Below are 21978 nucleotides of genomic sequence, written 5' to 3'. Positions count from 1 at the left end.
GAGATAAATCTGCAAATATCTCGGAAACGAAGCGAGCTATGGCAAAATGTTAAGAGACCTTTTTTGTAGAGAATTAAGTTTCCTACTTTTTATGTTCTATGATATTTTTTGATCAGAAGCGTAGTTTTCGAGATATATCGAGATATTTAAAAGTTCCGAAGCCGCACCAACATAATAGAGATACAGAAACACCGTGGCCCCTTTCTTTGAGATAACTCTGCACTATTGCGAGCTGGAAATGCCACTTCCAGTTTAGCTGTGCAGAAGAAGAACAACAAGAAGAAGAAATATCTCGAAATATGTCCGTTAGGCCCCTTCCCTTGAGATAAATCTGCAAATATCTCGGAAACGAAGCGAGCTATGGCAAAATGTTAAGAGACCTTTTTTGTAGAGAATTATGTTTCCTACAATTTATGTTCTATGATATTTTTTGATCAGAAGCGTAGTTTTCGAGATATATCGAGATATTTAAAAGTTCCGAAGCCGCACCAACATAATAGAGATACAGAAACACCGTGGCCCCTCTCGTTGAGATAACTCTGCACTATTGCGAGCTGGAAATGCCACTTCCAGTTTAGCTGTGCAGAAGAAGAACAACAAGAAGAAGAAATATCTCGAAATATGTCCGTTAGGCCCCTTCCCTTGAGATAAATCTGCAAATATCTCGGAAACGAAGCGAGCTATGGCAAAATGTTAAGAGACCTTTTTTGTAGAGAATTAAGTTTCCTACTTTTTATGTTCTATGATATTTTTTGATCAGATGCGTAGTTCTCGAGATATATCAAGATATTTAAAAGTTCCGAAGCCGCACCAACATAATAGAGATACAGAAACACCGTGGCCCCTTTCTTTGAGATAACTCTGCACTATTGCGAGCTGTAAATGCCACTTCCAGCTTAGCTGTGCAGAAGAAGAACAACAAGAAGAAGAAATATCTCGAAATATGTCCGTCAGGCCCCTTCCCTTGAGATATATCTGCAAATATCTCGGAAACGAAGCGAGCTATGGCAAAATGTTGAGAGACCTTTTTTGTAGAGAATTATGTTTCCTACAATTTATGTTCTACGATATTTTTTGATCAGAAGCGTAGTTTTCGAGATATATCGAGATATTTAAAAGTTCCGAAGCCGCACCAACATAATAGAGATACAGAAACACCGTGGCCCCTTTCTTTGAGATAACTCTGCACTAGTGCGAGCTGCAAATGCCACTTCCAGCTTAGCTGTGCAGAAGAAGAACAACAAGAAGAAGAAATATCTCGAAATATGTCCGTCAGGCCTCTTCCCTTGAGATAAATCTGCACATATCTCGGAAACGAAGTGAGCTATGGCAAAATGTTAAGAGACCTTTTTTGTAGAGAATTAAGTTTCCTACTTTTTATGTTCTATGATGTTTTTTGATCAGATGCGTAGTTCTCGAGATATATCAAGATATTTAAAAGTTCCGAAGCCGCACCAACATAATAGGGATACAGAAACACCGTGGCCCCTTTCTTTGAGATAACTCTGCACTAGTGCGAGCCGCAAATGCCACTTCCAGCTTAGCTGTGCAGAAGAAGAACAACAAGAAGAAGAAATATCTCGAAATATGTCCGTCGGGCCCCTTCCCTTGAGATAAATCTGCAAATATCTCGGAAACGAAGCGAGCTATGGCAAAATATTAAGAGACCTTTTTTGTAGAGAATTAAGTTTCCTACTTTTTATGTTCTATGATATTTTTTGATCAGATGCGTAGTTCTCGAGATATATCAAGATATTTAAAAGTTCCGAAGCCGCACCAACATAATAGAGATACAGAAACACCGTGGCCCCTTTCTTTGAGATAACTCTGCACTATTGCGAGCTGTAAATGCCACTTCCAGCTTAGCTGTGCAGAAGAAGAACAACAAGAAGAAGAAATATCTCGAAATATGTCCGTCAGGCCCCTTCCCTTGAGATATATCTGCAAATATCTCGGAAAGGAAGCGAGCTATGGCAAAATGTTAAGAGACCTTTTTTGTAGAGAATTATGTTTCCTACAATTTATGTTCTATGATATTTTTTGATCAGAAGCGTAGTTTTCGAGATATATCGAGATATTTAAAAGTTCCGAAGCCGCACCAACATAATAGAGATACAGAAACACCGTGGCCCCTTTCTTTGAGATAACTCTGCACTAGTGCGAGCTGCAAATGCCACTTCCAGCTTAGCTGTGCAGAAGAAGAACAACAAGAAGAAGAAATATCTCGAAATATGTCCGTCAGGCCTCTTCCCTTGAGATAAATCTGCACATATCTCGGAAACGAAGTGAGCTATGGCAAAATGTTAAGAGACCTTTTTTGTAGAGAATTAAGTTTCCTACTTTTTATGTTCTATGATGTTTTTTGATCAGATGCGTAGTTCTCGAGATATATCAAGATATTTAAAAGTTCCGAAGCCGCACCAACATAATAGGGATACAGAAACACCGTGGCCCCTTTCTTTGAGATAACTCTGCACTAGTGCGAGCCGCAAATGCCACTTCCAGCTTAGCTGTGCAGAAGAAGAACAACAAGAAGAAGAAATATCTCGAAATATGTCCGTCAGGCCCCTTCCCTTGAGATAAATCTGCAAATATCTCGGAAACGAAGCGAGCTATGGCAAAATATTAAGAGACCTTTTTTGTAGAGAATTAAGTTTGCTACTTTTTATGTTCTATGATATTTTTTGATCAGATGCGTAGTTCTCGAGATATATCAAGATATTTAAAAGTTCCGAAGCCGCACCAACATAATAGAGATACAGAAACACCGTGGCCCCTTTCTTTGAGATAACTCTGCACTATTGCGAGCTGTAAATGCCACTTCCAGCTTAGCTGTGCAGAAGAAGAACAACAAGAAGAAGAAATATCTCGAAATATGTCCGTCAGGCCCCTTCCCTTGAGATATATCTGCAAATATCTCGGAAAGGAAGCGAGCTATGGCAAAATGTTAAGAGACCTTTTTTGTAGAGAATTATGTTTCCTACAATTTATGTTCTATGATATTTTTTGATCAGAAGCGTAGTTTTCGAGATATATCGAGATATTTAAAAGTTCCGAAGCCGCACCAACATAATAGAGATACAGAAACACCGTGGCCCCTCTCGTTGAGATAACTCTGCACTATTGCGAGCTGGAAATGCCACTTCCAGTTTAGCTGTGCAGAAGAAGAACAACAAGAAGAAGAAATATCTCGAAATATGTCCGTTAGGCCCCTTCCCTTGAGATAAATCTGCAAATATCTCGGAAACGAAGCGAGCTATGGCAAAATGTTAAGAGACCTTTTTTGTAGAGAATTATGTTTCCTACAATTTATGTTCTACGATATTTTTTGATCAGAAGCGTAGTTTTCGAGATATATCGAGATATTTAAAAGTTCCGAAGCCGCACCAACATAATAGAGATGCAGAAACACCGTGGCCCCTTTCTTTGAGATAACTCTGCACTAGTGCGAGCTGCAAATGCCACTTCCAGCTTAGCTGTGCAGAAGAAGAACAACAAGAAGAAGAAATATCTCGAAATATGTCCGTCAGGCCCCTTCCCTTGAGATAAATCTGCACATATCTCGGAAACGAAGTGAGCTATGGCAAAATGTTAAGAGACCTTTTTTGTAGAGAATTAAGTTTCCTACTTTTTATGTTCTATGATATTTTTTGATCAGATGCGTAGTTCTCGAGATATATCAAGATATTTAAAAGTTCCGAAGCCGCACCAACATAATAGGGATACAGAAACACCGTGGCCCCTTTCTTTGAGATAACTCTGCACTAGTGCGAGCCGCAAATGCCACTTCCAGCTTAGCTGTGCAGAAGAAGAACAACAAGAAGAAGAAATATCTCGAAATATGTCCGTCAGGCCCCTTCCCTTGAGATAAATCTGCAAATATCTCGGAAACGAAGCGAGCTATGGCAAAATGTTAAGAGACCTTTTTTGTAGAGAATTAAGTTTCCTACTTTTTATGTTCTATGATATTTTTTGATCGGATGCGTAGTTCTCGAGATATATCAAGATATTTAAAAGTTCCGAAGCCGCACCAACATAATAGAGATACAGAAACACCGTGGCCCCTTTCTTTGAGATAACTCTGCACTATTGCGAGCTGTAAATGCCACTTCCAGCTTAGCTGTGCAGAAGAAGAACAACAAGAAGAAGAAATATCTCGAAATATGTCCGTCAGGCCCCTTCCCTTGAGATATATCTGCAAATATCTCGGAAAGGAAGCGAGCTATGGCAAAATGTTAAGAGACCTTTTTTATAGAGAATTATGTTTCCTACAATTTATGTTCTATGATATTTTTTGATCAGAAGCGTAGTTTTCGAGATATATCGAGATATTTAAAAGTTCCGAAGCCGCACCAACATAATAGAGATACAGAAACACCGTGGACCCTCTCGTTGAGATAACTCTGCACTATTGCGAGCTGGAAATGCCACTTCCAGTTTAGCTGTGCAGAAGAAGAACAACAAGAAGAAGAAATATCTCGAAATATGTCCGTCAGGCCCCTTCCCTTGAGATATATCTGCAAATATCTCGGAAACGAAGCGAGCTATGGCAAAATGTTGATAGACCTTTTTTGTAGAGAATTATGTTTCCTACAATTTATGTTCTACGATATTTTTTGATCAGAAGCGTAGTTTTCGAGATATATCGAGATATTTAAAAGTTCCGAAGCCGCACCAACATAATAGAGATACAGAAACACCGTGGCCCCTTTCTTTGAGATAACTCTGCACTAGTGCGAGCTGCAAATGCCACTTCCAGCTTAGCTGTGCAGAAGAAGAACAACAAGAAGAAGAAATATCTCGAAATATGTCCGTCAGGCCCCTTCCCTTGAGATAAATCTGCAAATATCTCGGAAACGAAGCGAGCTATGGCAAAATGTTAAGAGACGTTTTTTGTAGAGAATTATGTTTCCTACAATTTATGTTCTATGATATTTTTTGATCAGAAGCGCAGTTTTCGAGATATATCGAGATATTGAAAAGTTCCGAAGCCGCACCAACATAATAGGGATACAGAAACACCGTGGCCCCTTTCTTTGAGATAACTCTGCACTAGTGCGAGCCGCAAATGCCACTTCCAGCTTAGCTGTGCAGAAGAAGAACAACAAGAAGAAGAAATATCTCGAAATATGTCCGTCAGGCCCCTTTCCTTGAGATAAGTCTGCAAATATCTCGGAAACGAAGCGAGCTATGGCAAAATGTTAAGAGACCTTTTTTGTAGAGAATTAAGTTTCCTACTTTTTATGTTCTATGATATTTTTTGATCAGATGCGTAGTTCTCGAGATATATCAAGATATTTAAAAGTTCCGAAGCCGCACCAACATAATAGAGATACAGAAACACCGTGGCCCCTTTCTTTGAGATAACTCTGCACTATTGCGAGCTGTAAATGCCACTTCCAGCTTAGCTGTGCAGAAGAAGAACAACAAGAAGAAGAAATATTTCGAAATATGTCCGTCAGGCCCCTTCCCTTGAGATATATCTGCAAATATCTCGGAAACGAAGCGAGCTATGGCAAAATGTTAAGAGACCTTTTTTGTAGAGAATTAAGTTTCCTACTTTTTATGTTCTATGATATTTTTTGATCAGAAGCGTAGTTTTCGAGATATATCGAGATATTTAAAAGTTCCGAAGCCGCACCAACATAATAAAGATACAGAAACACCGTGGCCCCTTTCTTTGAGATAACTCTGCACTAGTGCGAGCCGCAAATGCCACTTCCAGCTTAGCTGTGCAGAAGAAGAACAACAAGAAGAAGAAATATCTCGGAATATGTCCGTCAGGCCCCTTCCCTTGAGATAAATATGCAAATATCTCGGAAACGAAGCGAGGTATGGCAAAATGTTAAGAGACCTTTTTTGTAGAGAATTAAGTTTCCTACTTTTTATGTTCTATGATATTTTTTGATCAGATGCGTAGTTCTCGAGATATATCAAGATATTTAAAAGTTCCGAAGCCGCACCAACATAATAGGGATACAGAAACACTGTGGCCCCTTTCTTTGAGATAACTCTGCACTAGTGCGAGCCGCAAATGCCACTTCCAGCTTAGCTGTGCAGAAGAAGAACAACAAGAAGAAGAAATATCTCGAAATATGTCCGTCAGGCCACTTCCCTTGAGATAAATCTGCAAATATCTCGGAAACGAAGCGAGCTATGGCAAAATGTTAAGAGACGTTTTTTGTAGAGAATTATGTTTCCTACAATTTATGTTCTATGATATTTTTTGATCAGAAGCGTAGTTTTCGAGATATATCGAGATATTGAAAAGTTCCGAAGCCGCACCAACATAATAGGGATACAGAAACACCGTGGCCCCTTTCTTTGAGATAACTCTGCACTAGTGCGAGCCGCAAATGCCACTTCCAGCTTAGCTGTGCAGAAGAAGAACAACAAGAAGAAGAAATATCTCGAAATATGTCCGTCAGGCCCCTTCCCTTGAGATAAATATGCAAATATCTCGGAAACGAAGCGAGGTATGGCAAAATGTTAAGAGACCTTTTTTGTAGAGAATTAAGTTTCCTACTTTTTCTGTTCTATGATATTTTTTGATCAGATGCGTAGTTCTCGAGATATATCAAGATATTTAAAAGTTCCGAAGCCGCACCAACATAATAGGGATACAGAAACACTGTGGCCCCTTTCTTTGAGATAACTCTGCACTAGTGCGAGCCGCAAATGCCACTTCCAGCTTAGCTGTGCAGAAGAAGAACAACAAGAAGAAGAAATATCTCGAAATATGTCCGTCAGGCCACTTCCCTTGAGATAAATCAGCAAATATCTCGGAAACGAAGCGAGCTATGGCAAAATGTTAAGAGACGTTTTTTGTAGAGAATTATATTTCCTACAATTTATGTTCTATGATATTTTTTGATCAGAAGCGTAGTTCTCGAGATAGATCAAGATACTTAAAAGTTCCGAAGCCGCACCAAACATAATAGAGATACAGAAACACCGTGGCCCCTCTCTTTGAGATAACTCTGCACTATTGCGAGCTGCAAATGCCACTTCCAGCTTAGCTGTGCAGAAGAAGAACAACAAGAAGAAGAAATATCTCGAAATATGTCCGTCAGGCCCCTTCCCTTGAGATAAATCTGCAAATATCTCGGAAACGAAGCGAGCTATGGCAAAATGTTAAGAGACCTTTTTTGTAGATAATTAAGTTTCCTACTTTTTATGTTCTATGATATTTTTCGATCAGAGGCGTAGTTCTCGAGATATATCAAGATATTTAAAAGTTCCGAAGCCGCACCAACATAATAGAGATACAGAAACACCGTGGCCCCTTTCTTTGAGATAACTCTGCACGATTGCGAGCTGGAAATGCCACTTCCAGTTTAGCTGTGCAGAAGAAGAACAACAAGAAGAAGAAATATCTCGAAATATGTCCATCAGGACCCTTCCCTTGAGATAAATCTGCAAATATCTCGGAAACGAAGCGAGCTATGGCAAAATGTTTAGAGACCTTTTTTGTAGAGAATTATGTTTCCTACAATTTATGTTCTATGATATTTTTTGATCAGAAGCGTAGTTTTCGAGATATATCGAGATATTTAAAAGTTCCGAAGACGCACCAACATAATAGAGATACAGAAACACCGTGGCCCCTTTCTTTGAGATAACTGTGCACTAGTGCGAGCCGCAAATGCCACTTCCAGCTTAGCTGTGCAGAAGAAGAACAACAAGAAGAAGAAATATCTCGAAATATGTCCGTGAGGCCCCTTCCCTTGAGATAAATCTGCAAATATCTCGGAAACGAAGCGAGCTATGGCAAAATGTTAAGAGACCTTATTTGTAGAGAATTAAGTTTCCTACTTTTTATGTTCTATGATATTTTTTGATCAGATGCGTAGTTCTCGAGATATATCAAGGTATTTAAAAGTTCCGAAACCGCACCAACATAATAGAGATACAGAAACACCGTGGCCCCTTTCTTTGAGATAGCTCTGCACTAGTGCGAGCCGCAAATGCCACTTCCAGCTTTGCTGTGCAGAAGAAGAACAACAAGAAGAAGAAATATCTCGAAATATGTCCGTTAGGCCCCTTCCCTTGAGATAAATCTGCAAATATCTCGGAAACGAAGCGAGCTATGGCAAAATGTTAAGAGACCTTTTATGTAGAGAATTCAGTTTCCTACTTTTTATGTTCTATGATATTTTTTGATCAGATGCGTAGTTCTCGAGATATATCATGATATTCAAAAGTTCCGAAGCCGCACCATCATAATAGAGATACAGAAACACCGTGGCCCCTTTCTTTGAGATAACTCTGCACTATTGCGAGCTGCAAATGCCACTTCCAGCTTAGCTGTGCAGAGGAAGAACAACAAGAAGAAGAAATATCTCGAAATATGTCCGTCAGGCCAGTTCCTTTGAGCTGAATCTGCAAATATCTCGGAAACGAAGCGAGCTATGGCAAAATGTTGAGAGACGTTTTTTGTAGAGAATTATGTTTCCTACAATTTATGTTCTATGATATTTTTTGATCAGAAGCGTAGTTTTCGAGATATATCGAGATACTTAAAAGTTCCGAAGCCGCACCAACATAATAGAGATACAGAAACACCGTGGCCCCTTTCTTTGAGATAACTGTGCACTAGTGCGAGCCGCAAATGCCACTTCCAGCTTAGCTGTGCAGAAGAAGAACAACAAGAAGAAGAAATATCTCGAAATATGTCCGTCAGGCCCCTTCCCTTGAGATAAATCTGCAAATATCTCGGAAACGAAGCGAGCTATGGCAAAATGTTAAGAGACCTTTTTTGTAGAGAATTATGTTTCCTACAATTTAGGTTCTATGATATTTTTTGATCAGAAGCGTAGTTTTCGAGATATATGGAGATATTTAAAAGTTCCGAAGCCGCACCAACATAATAGAGATACAGAAACACCGTGGCCCCTTTCTTTGAGATAACTCTGCACTATTGCGAGCTGCAAATGCCACTTCCAGCTTAGCTGTGCAGAGGAAGAACAACAAGAAGAAGAAATATCTCGAAATATGTCCGTCAGGCCAGTTCCTTTGAGCTGAATCTGCAAATATCTCGGAAACGAAGCGAGCTATAGCAAAATGTTAAGAGACGTTTTTTGTAGAGAATTATGTTTCCTACAATTTATGTTCTATGATATTTTTTGATCAGAAGCGTAGTTTTCGAGATATATCGAGATATTTAAAAGTTCCGAAGACGCACCAACATAATAGAGATACAGAAACACCGTGGCCCCTTTCTTTGAGATAACTGTGCACTAGTGCGAGCCGCAAATGCCACTTCCAGCTTAGCTGTGCAGAAGAAGAACAACAAGAAGAAGAAATATCTCGAAATATGTCCGTGAGGCCCCTTCCCTTGAGATAAATCTGCAAATATCTCGGAAACGAAGCGAGCTATGGCAAAATGTTAAGAGACCTTATTTGTAGAGAATTAAGTTTCCTACTTTTTATGTTCTATGATATTTTTTGATCAGATGCGTAGTTCTCGAGATATATCAAGGTATTTAAAAGTTCCGAAACCGCACCAACATAATAGAGATACAAAAACACCGTGGCCCCTTTCTTTGAGATAGCTCTGCACTAGTGCGAGCCGCAAATGCCACTTCCAGCTTTGCTGTGCAGAAGAAGAACAACAAGAAGAAGAAATATCTCGAAATATGTCCGTTAGGCCCCTTCCCTTGAGATAAATGTGCAAATATCTCGGAAACGAAGCGAGCTATGGCAAAATGTTAAGAGACCTTTTATGTAGAGAATTCAGTTTCCTACTTTTTATGTTCTATGATATTTTTTGATCAGATGCGTAGTTCTCGAGATATATCAAGATATTTAAAAGTTCCGAAGCCGCACCATCATAATAGAGATACAGAAACACCGTGGCCCCTTTCTTTGAGATAACTCTGCACTATTGCGAGCTGCAAATGCCACTTCCAGCTTAGCTGTGCAGAGGAAGAACAACAAGAAGAAGAAATATCTCGAAATATGTCCGTCAGGCCAGTTCCTTTGAGCTGAATCTGCAAATATCTCGGAAACGAAGCGAGCTATGGCAAAATGTTGAGAGACGTTTTTTGTAGAGAATTATGTTTCCTACAATTTATGTTCTATGATATTTTTTGATCAGAAGCGTAGTTTTCGAGATATATCGAGATACTTAAAAGTTCCGAAGCCGCACCAACATAATAGAGATACAGAAACACCGTGGCCCCTTTCTTTGAGATAACTGTGCACTAGTGCGAGCCGCAAATGCCACTTCCAGCTTAGCTGTGCAGAAGAAGAACAACAAGAAGAAGAAATATCTCGAAATATGTCCGTCAGGCCCCTTCCCTTGAGATAAATCTGCAAATATCTCGGAAACGAAGCGAGCTATGGCAAAATGTTAAGAGACCTTTTTTGTAGAGAATTATGTTTCCTACAATTTAGGTTCTATGATATTTTTTGATCAGAAGCGTAGTTTTCGAGATATATGGAGATATTTAAAAGTTCCGAAGCCGCACCAACATAATAGAGATACAGAAACACCGTGGCCCCTTTCTTTGAGATAACTCTGCACTATTGCGAGCTGCAAATGCCACTTCCAGCTTAGCTGTGCAGAGGAAGAACAACAAGAAGAAGAAATATCTCGAAATATGTCCGTCAGGCCAGTTCCTTTGAGCTGAATCTGCAAATATCTCGGAAACGAAGCGAGCTATAGCAAAATGTTAAGAGACGTTTTTTGTAGAGAATTATGTTTCCTACAATTTATGTTCTATGATATTTTTTGATCAGAAGCGTAGTTTTCGAGATATATCGAGATATTTAAAAGTTCCGAAGACGCACCAACATAATAGAGATCTAGAAACACCGTGGCCCCTTTCTTTGAGATAACTGTGCACTAGTGCGAGCCGCAAATGCCACTTCCAGCTTAGCTGTGCAGAAGAAGAACAACAAGAAGAAGAAATATCTCGAAATATGTCCGTGAGGCCCCTTCCCTTGAGATAAATCTGCAAATATCTCGGAAACGAAGCGAGCTATGGCAAAATGTTAAGAGACCTTATTTGTAGAGAATTAAGTTTCCTACTTTTTATGTTCTATGATATTTTTTGATCAGATGCGTAGTTCTCGAGATATATCAAGGTATTTAAAAGTTCCGAAACCGCACCAACATAATAGAGATACAGAAACACCGTGGCCCCTTTCTTTGAGATAGCTCTGCACTAGTGCGAGCCGCAAATGCCACTTCCAGCTTTGCTGTGCAGAAGAAGAACAACAAGAAGAAGAAATATCTCGAAATATGTCCGTTAGGCCCCTTCCCTTGAGATAAATCTGCAAATATCTCGGAAACGAAGCGAGCTATGGCAAAATGTTAAGAGACCTTTTATGTAGAGAATTCAGTTTCCTACTTTTTATGTTCTATGATATTTTTTGATCAGATGCGTAGTTCTCGAGATATATCAAGATATTTAAAAGTTCCGAAGCCGCACCATCATAATAGAGATACAGAAACACCGTGGCCCCTTTCTTTGAGATAACTCTGCACTATTGCGAGCTGCAAATGCCACTTCCAGCTTAGCTGTGCAGAGGAAGAACAACAAGAAGAAGAAATATCTCGAAATATGTCCGTCAGGCCAGTTCCTTTGAGCTGAATCTGCAAATATCTCGGAAACGAAGCGAGCTATGGCAAAATGTTGAGAGACGTTTTTTGTAGAGAATTATGTTTCCTACAATTTATGTTCTATGATATTTTTTGATCAGAAGCGTAGTTTTCGAGATATATCGAGATACTTAAAAGTTCCGAAGCCGCACCAACATAATAGAGATACAGAAACACCGTGGCCCCTTTCTTTGAGATAACTGTGCACTAGTGCGAGCCGCAAATGCCACTTCCAGCTTAGCTGTGCAGAAGAAGAACAACAAGAAGAAGAAATATCTCGAAATATGTCCGTCAGGCCCCTTCCCTTGAGATAAATCTGCAAATATCTCGGAAACGAAGCGAGCTATGGCAAAATGTTAAGAGACCGTTTTTGTAGATAATTAAGTTTCCTACTTTTTATGTTCTATGATATTTTTCGATCAGAGGCGTAGTTCTCGAGATATATCAAGATATTTAAAAGTTCCGAAGCCGCACCAACATAATAGAGATACAGAAACACCGTGGCCCCTTTCTTTGAGATATCTCTGCACTATTGCGAGCTGCAAATGCCACTTCCAGCTTAGCTGTGCAGAAGAAGAACAACAAGAAGAAGAAATATCTCGAAATATGTCCGTGAGGCCCCTTCCCTTGAGATAAATCTGCAAATATCTCGGAAACGAAGCGAGCTATGGCAAAATGTTAAGAGACCTTATTTGTAGAGAATTAAGTTTCCTACTTTTTATGTTCTATGATATTTTTTGATCAGATGCGTAGTTCTCGAGATATATCAAGATATTTAAAAGTTCCGAAACCGCACCAACATAATAGAGATACAGAAACACCGTGGCCCCTTTCTTTGAGATAGCTCTGCACTAGTGCGAGCCGCAAATGCCACTTCCAGCTTTGCTGTGCAGAAGAAGAACAACAAGAAGAAGAAATATCTCGAAATATGTCCGTTAGGCCCCTTCCCTTGAGATAAATCTGCAAATATCTCGGAAACGAAGCGAGCTATGGCAAAATGTTAAGAGACCTTTTATGTAGAGAATTAAGTTTCCTACAATTTAGGTTCTATGATATTTTTTGATCAGAAGCGTAGTTTTCGAGATACATCGAGATATTTAAAAGTTCCGAAGCCGCACCAACATAATAGAGATACAGAAACACCGTGGCCCCTTTCTTTGAGATAACTCTGCACTAGTGCGAGCCGCAAATGCCACTTCCAGCTTAGCTGTGCAGAAGAAGAACAACAAGAAGAAGAAGTATCTCGAAATATGTCCGTCAGGACCTTCCCTTGAGATAAATATGCAAATATCTCGGAAACGAAGCGAGCTATGGCAAAATGTTAAGAGACCTTTTTTGTAGATAATTAAGTTTCCTACTTTTTATGTTCTATGATATTTTTTGCTCAGATCCGTAGTTCTCGAGATATATCAAGATATTTGAAAGTTCCGAAGCCGCACCAACATAATAGAGATACAGAAACACCGTGGCCCCTTTCTTTGAGATAACTCTGCACTATTGCGAGCTGCAAATGCCACTTCCAGCTTAGCTGTGCAGAGGAAGAACAACAAGAAGAAGAAATATCTCGAAATATGTCCGTCAGGCCAGTTCCTTTGAGCTGAATCTGCAAATATCTCGGAAACGAAGCGAGCTATGGCAAAATGTTATGAGACGTTTTTTGTAGAGAATTATGTTTCCTACAATTTATGTTCTATGATATTTCTTGATCAGAAGCGTAGTTTTCGAGATATATCGAGATATTTAACAGTTCCGAAGACGCACCAACATAATAGAGATACAGAAACACCGTGGCCCCTTTCTTTGAGATAACTGTGCACTAGTGCGAGCCGCAAATGCCACTTCCAGCTTAGCTGTGCAGAAGAAGAACAACAAGAAGAAGAAATATCTCGAAATATGTCCGTCAGGCCCCTTCCCTTGAGATAAATCTGCAAATATCTCGGAAACGAAGCGAGCTATGGCAAAATGTTAAGAGACCTTTTTTGTAGAGAATTATGTTTCCTACTTTTTATGTTCTATGTTTTTTTTTGATCAGACGCGTAGTTCTCGAGATATATCAAGATATTTAAAAGTTCCGAAGCCGCACCAACATAATAGAGATACAGAAACACCGTGGCCCCTTTCTTTGAGATATCTCTGCACTATTGCGAGCCGCAAATGCCACTTCCAGCTTAGCTGTGCAGAAGAAGAACAACAAGAAGAAGAAATATCTCGAAATATGTCCGTTAGGCCCCTTCCCTTGAGATAAATCTGCAAATATCTCGGAAACGAAGCGAGCTATGGCAAAATGTTAAGAGACCTTTTTTGTAGAGAATTAAGTTTCCTACTTTTTAAGTTCTACGATATTTTTTGATCAGATGCGTAGTTCTCGAGATATATCAAGATATTTAAAAGTTCCGAAGCCGCACCAACATAATAGAGATACAGAAACACCGTGGCCCCTTTCTTTGAGATAACTCTGCACTATTGCGAGCTGTAAATGCCACTTCCAGCTTAGCTATGCAGAAGAAGTACAACAAGAAGAAGAAATATCTCGAAATATGTCCGTCAGGCCCCTTCCCTTGAGATAAATATGCAAATATCTCGGAAACGAAGCGAGCTATGGCAAAATGTTAAGAAACCTTTTTTGTAGAGAATTAAGTTTCCTACTTTCTATGTTCTATGATATTTTTTGATCAGATGCGTAGTTCTCGAGATATATCAAGATATTTAAAAGTTCCGAAGCCGCACCATCATAATAGAGATACAGAAACACCGTGGCCCCTTTCTTTGAGATAACTCTGCACTATTGCGAGCTGCAAATGCCACTTCCAGCTTAGCTGTGCAGAGGAAGAACAACAAGAAGAAGAAATATCTCGAAATATGTCCGTCAGGCCAGTTCCTTTGAGCTGAATCTGCAAATATCTCGGAAACGAAGCGAGCTATGGCAAAATGTTAAGAGACGTTTTTTGTAGAGAATTATGTTTCCTACAATTTATGTTCTATGATATTTTTTGATCAGAAGCGTAGTTTTCGAGATATATCGAGATACTTAAAAGTTCCGAAGCCGCACCAACATAATAGAGATACAGAAACACCGTGGCCCCTTTCTTTGAGATAACTGTGCACTAGTGCGAGCCGCAAATGCCACTTCCAGCTTAGCTGTGCAGAAGAAGAACAACAAGAAGAAGAAATATCTCGAAATATGTCCGTCAGGCCAGTTCCTTCGAGCTGAATCTGCAAATATCTCGGAAACGAAGCGAGCTATGGCAAAATGTTAAGAGACGTTTTTTGTAGAGAATTATGTTTCCTACAATTTATGTTCTATGATATTTTTTGATCAGAAGCGTAGTTTTCGAGATATATCGAGATACTTAAAAGTTCCGAAGCCGCACCAACATAATAGAGATACAGAAACACCGTGGCCCCTTTCTTTGAGATAACTGTGCACTAGTGCGAGCCGCAAATGCCCCTTCCAGCTTAGCTGTGCAGAAGAAGAACAACAAGAAGAAGAAATATCTCGAAATATGTCCGTCAGGCCCCTTCCCTTGAGATAAATCTGCAAATATCTCGGAAACGAAGCGAGCTATGGCAAAATGTTAAGAGACCTTATTTGTAGAGAATTAAGTTTCCTACTTTTTATGTTCTATGATATTTTTTGATCAGATGCGTAGTTCTCGAGATATATCAAGATATTTAAAAGTTCCGAAGCCGCACCATCATAATAGAGATACAGAAACACCGTGGCCCCTTTCTTTGAGATAACTCTGCACTATTGCGAGCTGCAAATGCCACTTCCAGCTTAGCTGTGCAGAGGAAGAACAACAAGAAGAAGAAATATCTCGAAATATGTCCGTCAGGCCAGTTCCTTTGAGCTGAATCTGCAAATATCTCGGAAACGAAGCGAGCTATGGCAAAATGTTAAGAGATGTCTTTTGTAGAGAATTATGTTTCCTACAATTTATGTTCTATGATATTTTTTGATCAGAAGCGTAGTTTTCGAGATATATCGAGATACTTAAAAGTTCCGAAGCCGCACCAACATAATAGAGATACAGAAACACCGTGGCCCCTTTCTTTGAGATAACTGTGCACTAGTGCGAGCCGCAAATGCCACTTCCAGCTTAGCTGTGCAGAAGAAGAACAACAAGAAGAAGAAATATCTCGAAATATGTCCGTCAGGCCCCTTCCCTTGAGATAAATCTGCAAATATCTCGGAAACGAAGCGAGCTATGGCAAAATGTTAAGAGACCTTTTTAGTAGAGAATTATGTTTCCTACTTTTTATCTTCTATGATATTTTTTGATCAGACGCGTAGTTCTCGAGATATATCAAGATATTTAAAAGTTCCGAAGCCGCACCATCATAATAGAGATACAGAAACACCGTGGCCCCTTTCTTTGAAATAACTCTGCACTATTGCGAGCTGCAAATGCCACTTCCAGCTTAGCTGTGCAGAGGAAGAACAACAAGAAGAAGAAATATCTCGAAATATGTCCGTCAGGCCAGTTCCTTTGAGCTGAATCTGCAAATATCTCGGAAACGAAGCGAGCTATGGCAAAATGTTAAGAGATGTTTTTTGTAGAGAATTATGTTTCCTACAATTTATGTTCTATGATATTTTTTGATCAGAAGCGTAGTTTTCGAGATATATCGAGATACTTAAAAGTTCCGAAGCCGCACCAACATAATAGAGATACAGAAACACCGTGGCCCCTTTCTTTGAGATAACTGTGCACTAGTGCGAGCCGCAAATGCCACTTCCAGCTTAGCTGTGCAGAAGAAGAACAACAAGAAGAAGAAATATCTCGAAATATGTCCGTCAGGCCCCTTCCCTTGAGATAAATCTGCAAATATCTCGGAAACGAAGCGAGCTATGGCAAAATGTTAAGAGACCTTTTTAGTAGAGAATTATGTTTCCTACTTTTTATCTTCTATGATATTTTTTGATCAGACGCGTAGTTCTCGAGATATATCAAGATATTTAAAAGTTCCGAAGCCGCACCAACATAATAGAGATACAGAAACACCGTGGCCCCTTTCTTTGAGATATCTCTGCACTATTGCGAGCCGCAAATGCCACTTCCAGCTTAGCTGTGCAGAAGAGGAACAACAAGAAGAAGAAATATCTCGAAATATGTCCGTTAGGCCCCTCCCTTGAGATAAATCTGCAAAAATCTCGGAAACGAAGCGAGCTATGGCAAAATGTTAAGAGACCTTTTTTGTAGAGAATTAAGTTTCCTACTTTTTATGTTCTATGATATTTTTTGATCAGACGCGTAGTTCTCGAGATATATCAAGATATTTAAAAGTTCCAAAGCCGCACCAACATAATAGAGATACAGAAACACCGTGGCCCCTTTCTTTGAGATTTCTCTGCACTATTGCGAGCTGCAAATGCCACTTCCAGCTTAGCTGTGCAGAAGAAGAACAACAAGAAGAAGAAATATCTCGAAATATGTCCGTCAGGCCCCTTCCCTTGAGATAAATCTGCAAATATCTCGGAAACGAAGAGAGCTATGGCAAAATGTTAAGAGACCTTTTTTGTAGAGAATTAAGTTTCCTACTTTTCATGTTCTATGATATTTTTTGATCAGATGCGTAGTTCTCGAGATATATCAAGATATTTAAAAGTTCCGAAGCCGCACCAACATAATAGAGATACAGAAACACCGTGGCCCCTTTCTTTGAGATAACTCTGCACTATTGCGAGCTGTACATGCCACTTCCAGCTTAGCTGTGCAGAAGAAGAACAACAAGAAGAAGAAATATCTCGAAATATGTCCGTCAGGCCCCTTCCCTTGAGATATATCTGCAAATATCTCGGAAACGAAGCGAGCTATGGCAAAATGTTAAGAGACCTCTTTTGTAGAGAATTATGTTTCCTACAATTTATGTTCTATGATATTTTTTGATCAGAAGCGTAGTTTTCGAGATATATCGAGATATTTAAAAGTTCCGAAGCCGCACCAACATAATAGAGATACAGAAACACCGTGGCCCCTTTCTTTGAGATAACTCTGCAATAGTGCGAGCCGCAAATGCCACTTCCAGCTTAGCTGTGCAGAAGAAGAACAACAAGAAGAAGAAATATCTCGAAATATGTCCTTCAGGCCCCTTCCCTTGAGATAAATATGCAAATATCTCGGAAACGAAGCGAGCTATGGCAAAATGTTAAGAGACCTTTTTTGTAGAGAATTAAGTTTCCTACTTTTTATGTTCTATGATATTTTTTGATCAGATGCGTAGTTCTCGAGATATATCAAGATATTTAAAAGTTCCGGAGCCGCACCAACATAATAGAGATACAGAAACACCGTGGCCCCTTTCTTTGAGATAACTCTGCACTATTTCGAGCTGCAAATGCCACTTCCAGCTTAGCTGTGCAGAGGAAGAACAACAAGAAGAAGAAATATCTCGAAATATGTCCGTCAGGCCAGTTCCTTTGAGCTGAATCTGCAAATATCTCGGAAACGAAGCGAGCTATGGCAAAATGTTAAGAGACGTTTTTTGTAGAGAATTATGTTTCCTACAATTTATGTTCTATGATATTTTTTGATCAGAATCGTAGTTTTCGAGATATATCGAGATACTTAAAAGTTCCGAAGCCGCACCAACATAATAGAGATACAGAAACACCGTGGCCCCTTTCTTTGAGATAACTGTGCACTAGTGCGAGCCGCAAATGCCACTTCCAGCTTAGCTGTGCAGAAGAAGAACAACAAGAAGAAGAAATATCTCGAAATATGTCCGTCAGGCCCCTTCCCTTGAGATAAATCTGCAAATTTCTCGGAAACGAAGCGAGCTATGGCAAAATGTTAAGAGACCTTTTTTGTAGAGAATTATGTTTCCTACTTTTTATGCTCTATGATATTTTTTGATCAGACGCGTAGTTCTCGAGATATATCAAGATATTTAAAAGTTCCGAAGCCGCACCAACATAATAGAGATACAGAAACACCGTGGCCCCTTTCTTTGAGATAGCTCTGCACTAGTGCGAGCCGCAAATGCCACTTCCAGCTTTGCTGTGCAGAAGAAGAACAACAAGAAGAAGAAATATCTCGAAATATGTCCGTTAGGCCCCTTCCCTTGAGATAAATCTGCAAATATCTCGGAAACGAAGCGAGCTATGGCAAAATGTTAAGAGACCTTTTATGTAGAGAATTAAGTTTCCTACTTTTTATGTTCTATGATATTTTTTGATCAGATGCGTAGTTCTCGAGATATATCAAGATATTTAAAAGTTCTGAAGCCGCACCAACATAATAGAGATACAGAAACACCGTGGCCCCTTTCTTTGAGATAACTCTGCACTATTGCGAGCTGCAAATGCCACTTCCAGCTTAGCTGTGCAGAAGAAGAACAACAAGAAGAAGAAATATCTCGAAATATGTCCGTCAGGCCCCTTCCCTTGAGATATATCTGCAAATATCTCGGAAACGAAGCGAGCTATGGCAAAATGTTAAGAGACCTTTTTTGTAGAGAATTATGTTTCCTACAATTTAGGTTCTATGATATTTTTTGATCAGAAGCGTAGTTTTCGAGATATATCGAGATATTTAAAAGTTCCGAAGCCGCACCAACATAATAGAGATACAGAAACACCGTGGCCCCTTTCTTTGAGATAACTCTGCACTAGTGCGAGCCGCAAATGCCACTTCCAGCTTAGCTGTGCAGAAGAACAACAAGAAGAAGAAGTATCTCGAAATATGTCCGTCAGGCCCCTTCCCTTGAGATAAATCTGCAAATATCTCGGAAACGAAGCGAGCTATGGCAAAATGTTAAGAGACCTTTTTTGTAGAGAATTATGTTTCCTACTTTTTATGTTCTATGATATTTTTTGATCAGACGCGTAGTTCTCGAGATATATCAAGATATTTAAAAGTTCCGAAGCCGCACCAACATAATAGAGATACAGAAACACCGTGGCCCCTTTCTTTGAGATATCTCTGCACTATTGCGAGCCGCAAATGCCACTTCCAGCTTAGCTGTGCAGAAGAAGAACAACAAGAAGAAGAAATATCTCGAAATATGTCCGTTAGGCCCCTTCCCTTGAGATAAATCTGCAAATATCTCGGAAACGAAGCGAGCTATGGCAAAATGTTAAGAGACCTTTTTTGTAGAGAATTAAGTTTCCTACTTTTTAAGTTCTACGATATTTTTTGATCAGATGCGTAGTTCTCGAGATATATCAAGATATTTAAAAGTTCCGAAGCCGCACCAACATAATAGAGATACAGAAACACCGTGGCCCCTTTCTTTGAGATAACTCTGCACTATTGCGAGCTGTAAATGCCACTTCCAGCTTAGCTATGCAGAAGAAGAACAACAAGAAGAAGAAATATCTCGAAATATGTCCGTCAGGCCCCTTCCCTTGAGATAAATATGCAAATATCTCGGAAACGAAGCGAGCTATGGCAAAATGTTAAGAAACCTTTTTTGTAGAGAATTAAGTTTCCTACTTTTTATGTTCTATGATATTTTTTGATCAGATGCGTAGTTCTCGAGATATATCGAGATACTTAAAAGTTCCGAAGCCGCACCAACATAATAGAGATACAGAAACACCGTGGCCCCTTTCTTTGCGATAACTGTGCACTAGTGCGAGCCGCAAATGCCACTTCCAGCTTAGCTGTGCAGAAGAAGAACAACAAGAAGAAGAAATATCTCGAAATATGTCCGTCAGGCCCCTTCCCTTGAGATAAATCTGCAAATATCTCGGGAACGAAGCGAGCTATGGCAAAATGTTAAGAGACCTTATTTGTAGAGAATTAAGTTTCCTACTTTTTATGTTCTATGATATTTTTTGATCAGATGCGTAGTTCTCGAGATATATCAAGATATTTAAAAGTTCCGAAGCCGCACCATCATAATAGAGATACAGAAACACCGTGGCCCCTTTCTTTGAGATAACTCTGCACTATTGCGAGCTGCAAACGCCACTTCCAGCTTAGCTGTGCAGAGGAAGAACAACAAGAAGAAGAAATATCTCGAAATATGTCCGTCAGGCCAGTTCCTTTGAGCTGAATCTGCAAATATCTCGGAAACGAAGCGAGCTATGGCAAAATGTTAAGAGACGTTTTTTGTAGAGAATTATGTTTCCTACAATTTATGTTCTATGATATTTTTTGATCAGAAGCGTAGTTTTCGAGATATATCGAGATACTTAAAAGTTCCGAAGCCGCACCAACATAATAGAGATACAGAAACACCGTGGCCCCTTTCTTTGAGATAACTGTGCACTAGTGCGAGCCGCAAATGCCACTTCCAGCTTAGCTGTGCAGAAGAAGAACAACAAGAAGAAGAAATATCTCGAAATATGTCCGTCAGGCCAGTTCCTTCGAGCTGAATCTGCAAATATCTCGGAAACGAAGCGAGCTATGGCAAAATGTTAAGAGACGTTTTTTGTAGAGAATTATGTTTCCTACAATTTATGTTCTATGATATTTTTTGATCAGAAGCGTAGTTTTCGAGATATATCGAGATACTTAAAAGTTCCGAAGCCGCACCAACATAATAGAGATACAGAAACACCGTGGCCCCTTTCTTTGAGATAACTGTGCACTAGTGCGAGCCGCAAATGCCCCTTCCAGCTTAGCTGTGCAGAAGAAGAACAACAAGAAGAAGAAATATCTCGAAATATGTCCGTCAGGCCCCTTCCCTTGAGATAAATCTGCAAATATCTCGGAAACGAAGCGAGCTATGGCAAAATATTAAGAGACCTTATTTGTAGAGAATTAAGTTTCCTACTTTTTATGTTCTATGATATTTTTTGATCAGATGCGTAGTTCTCGAGATATATCAAGATATTTAAAAGTTCCGAAGCCGCACCATCATAATAGAGATACAGAAACACCGTGGCCCCTTTCTTTGAGATAACTCTGCACTATTGCGAGCTGCAAATGCCACTTCCAGCTTAGCTGTGCAGAGGAAGAACAACAAGAAGAAGAAATATCTCGAAATATGTCCGTCAGGCCAGTTCCTTTGAGCTGAATCTGCAAATATCTCGGAAACGAAGCGAGCTATGGCAAAATGTTAGGAGACGTTTTTTGTAGAGAATTATGTTTCCTACAATTTATGTTCTATGATATTTTTTGATCAGAAGCGTAGTTTTCGAGATATATCGAGATACTTAAAAGTTCCGAAGCCGCACCAACATAATAGAGATACAGAAACACCGTGGCCCCTTTCTTTGAGATAACTGTGCACTAGTGCGAGCCGCAAATGCCCCTTCCAGCTTAGCTGTGCAGAAGAAGAACAACAAGAAGAAGAAATATCTCGAAATATGTCCGTCAGGCCCCTTCCCTTGAGATAAATCTGCAAATATCTCGGAAACGAAGCGAGCTATGGCAAAATGTTAAGAGACCTTATTTGTAGAGAATTAAGTTTCCTAC

Source organism: Osmia lignaria, unplaced genomic scaffold (genome assembly GCF_051020975.1).
Source record: "Osmia lignaria lignaria isolate PbOS001 unplaced genomic scaffold, iyOsmLign1 scaffold0005, whole genome shotgun sequence".
Lineage (NCBI taxonomy): Eukaryota > Metazoa > Arthropoda > Insecta > Hymenoptera > Megachilidae > Osmia > Osmia lignaria.
The sequence above is the reverse complement of the archived record's forward strand: the minus strand, read 5'-3'. Positions refer to the sequence as shown.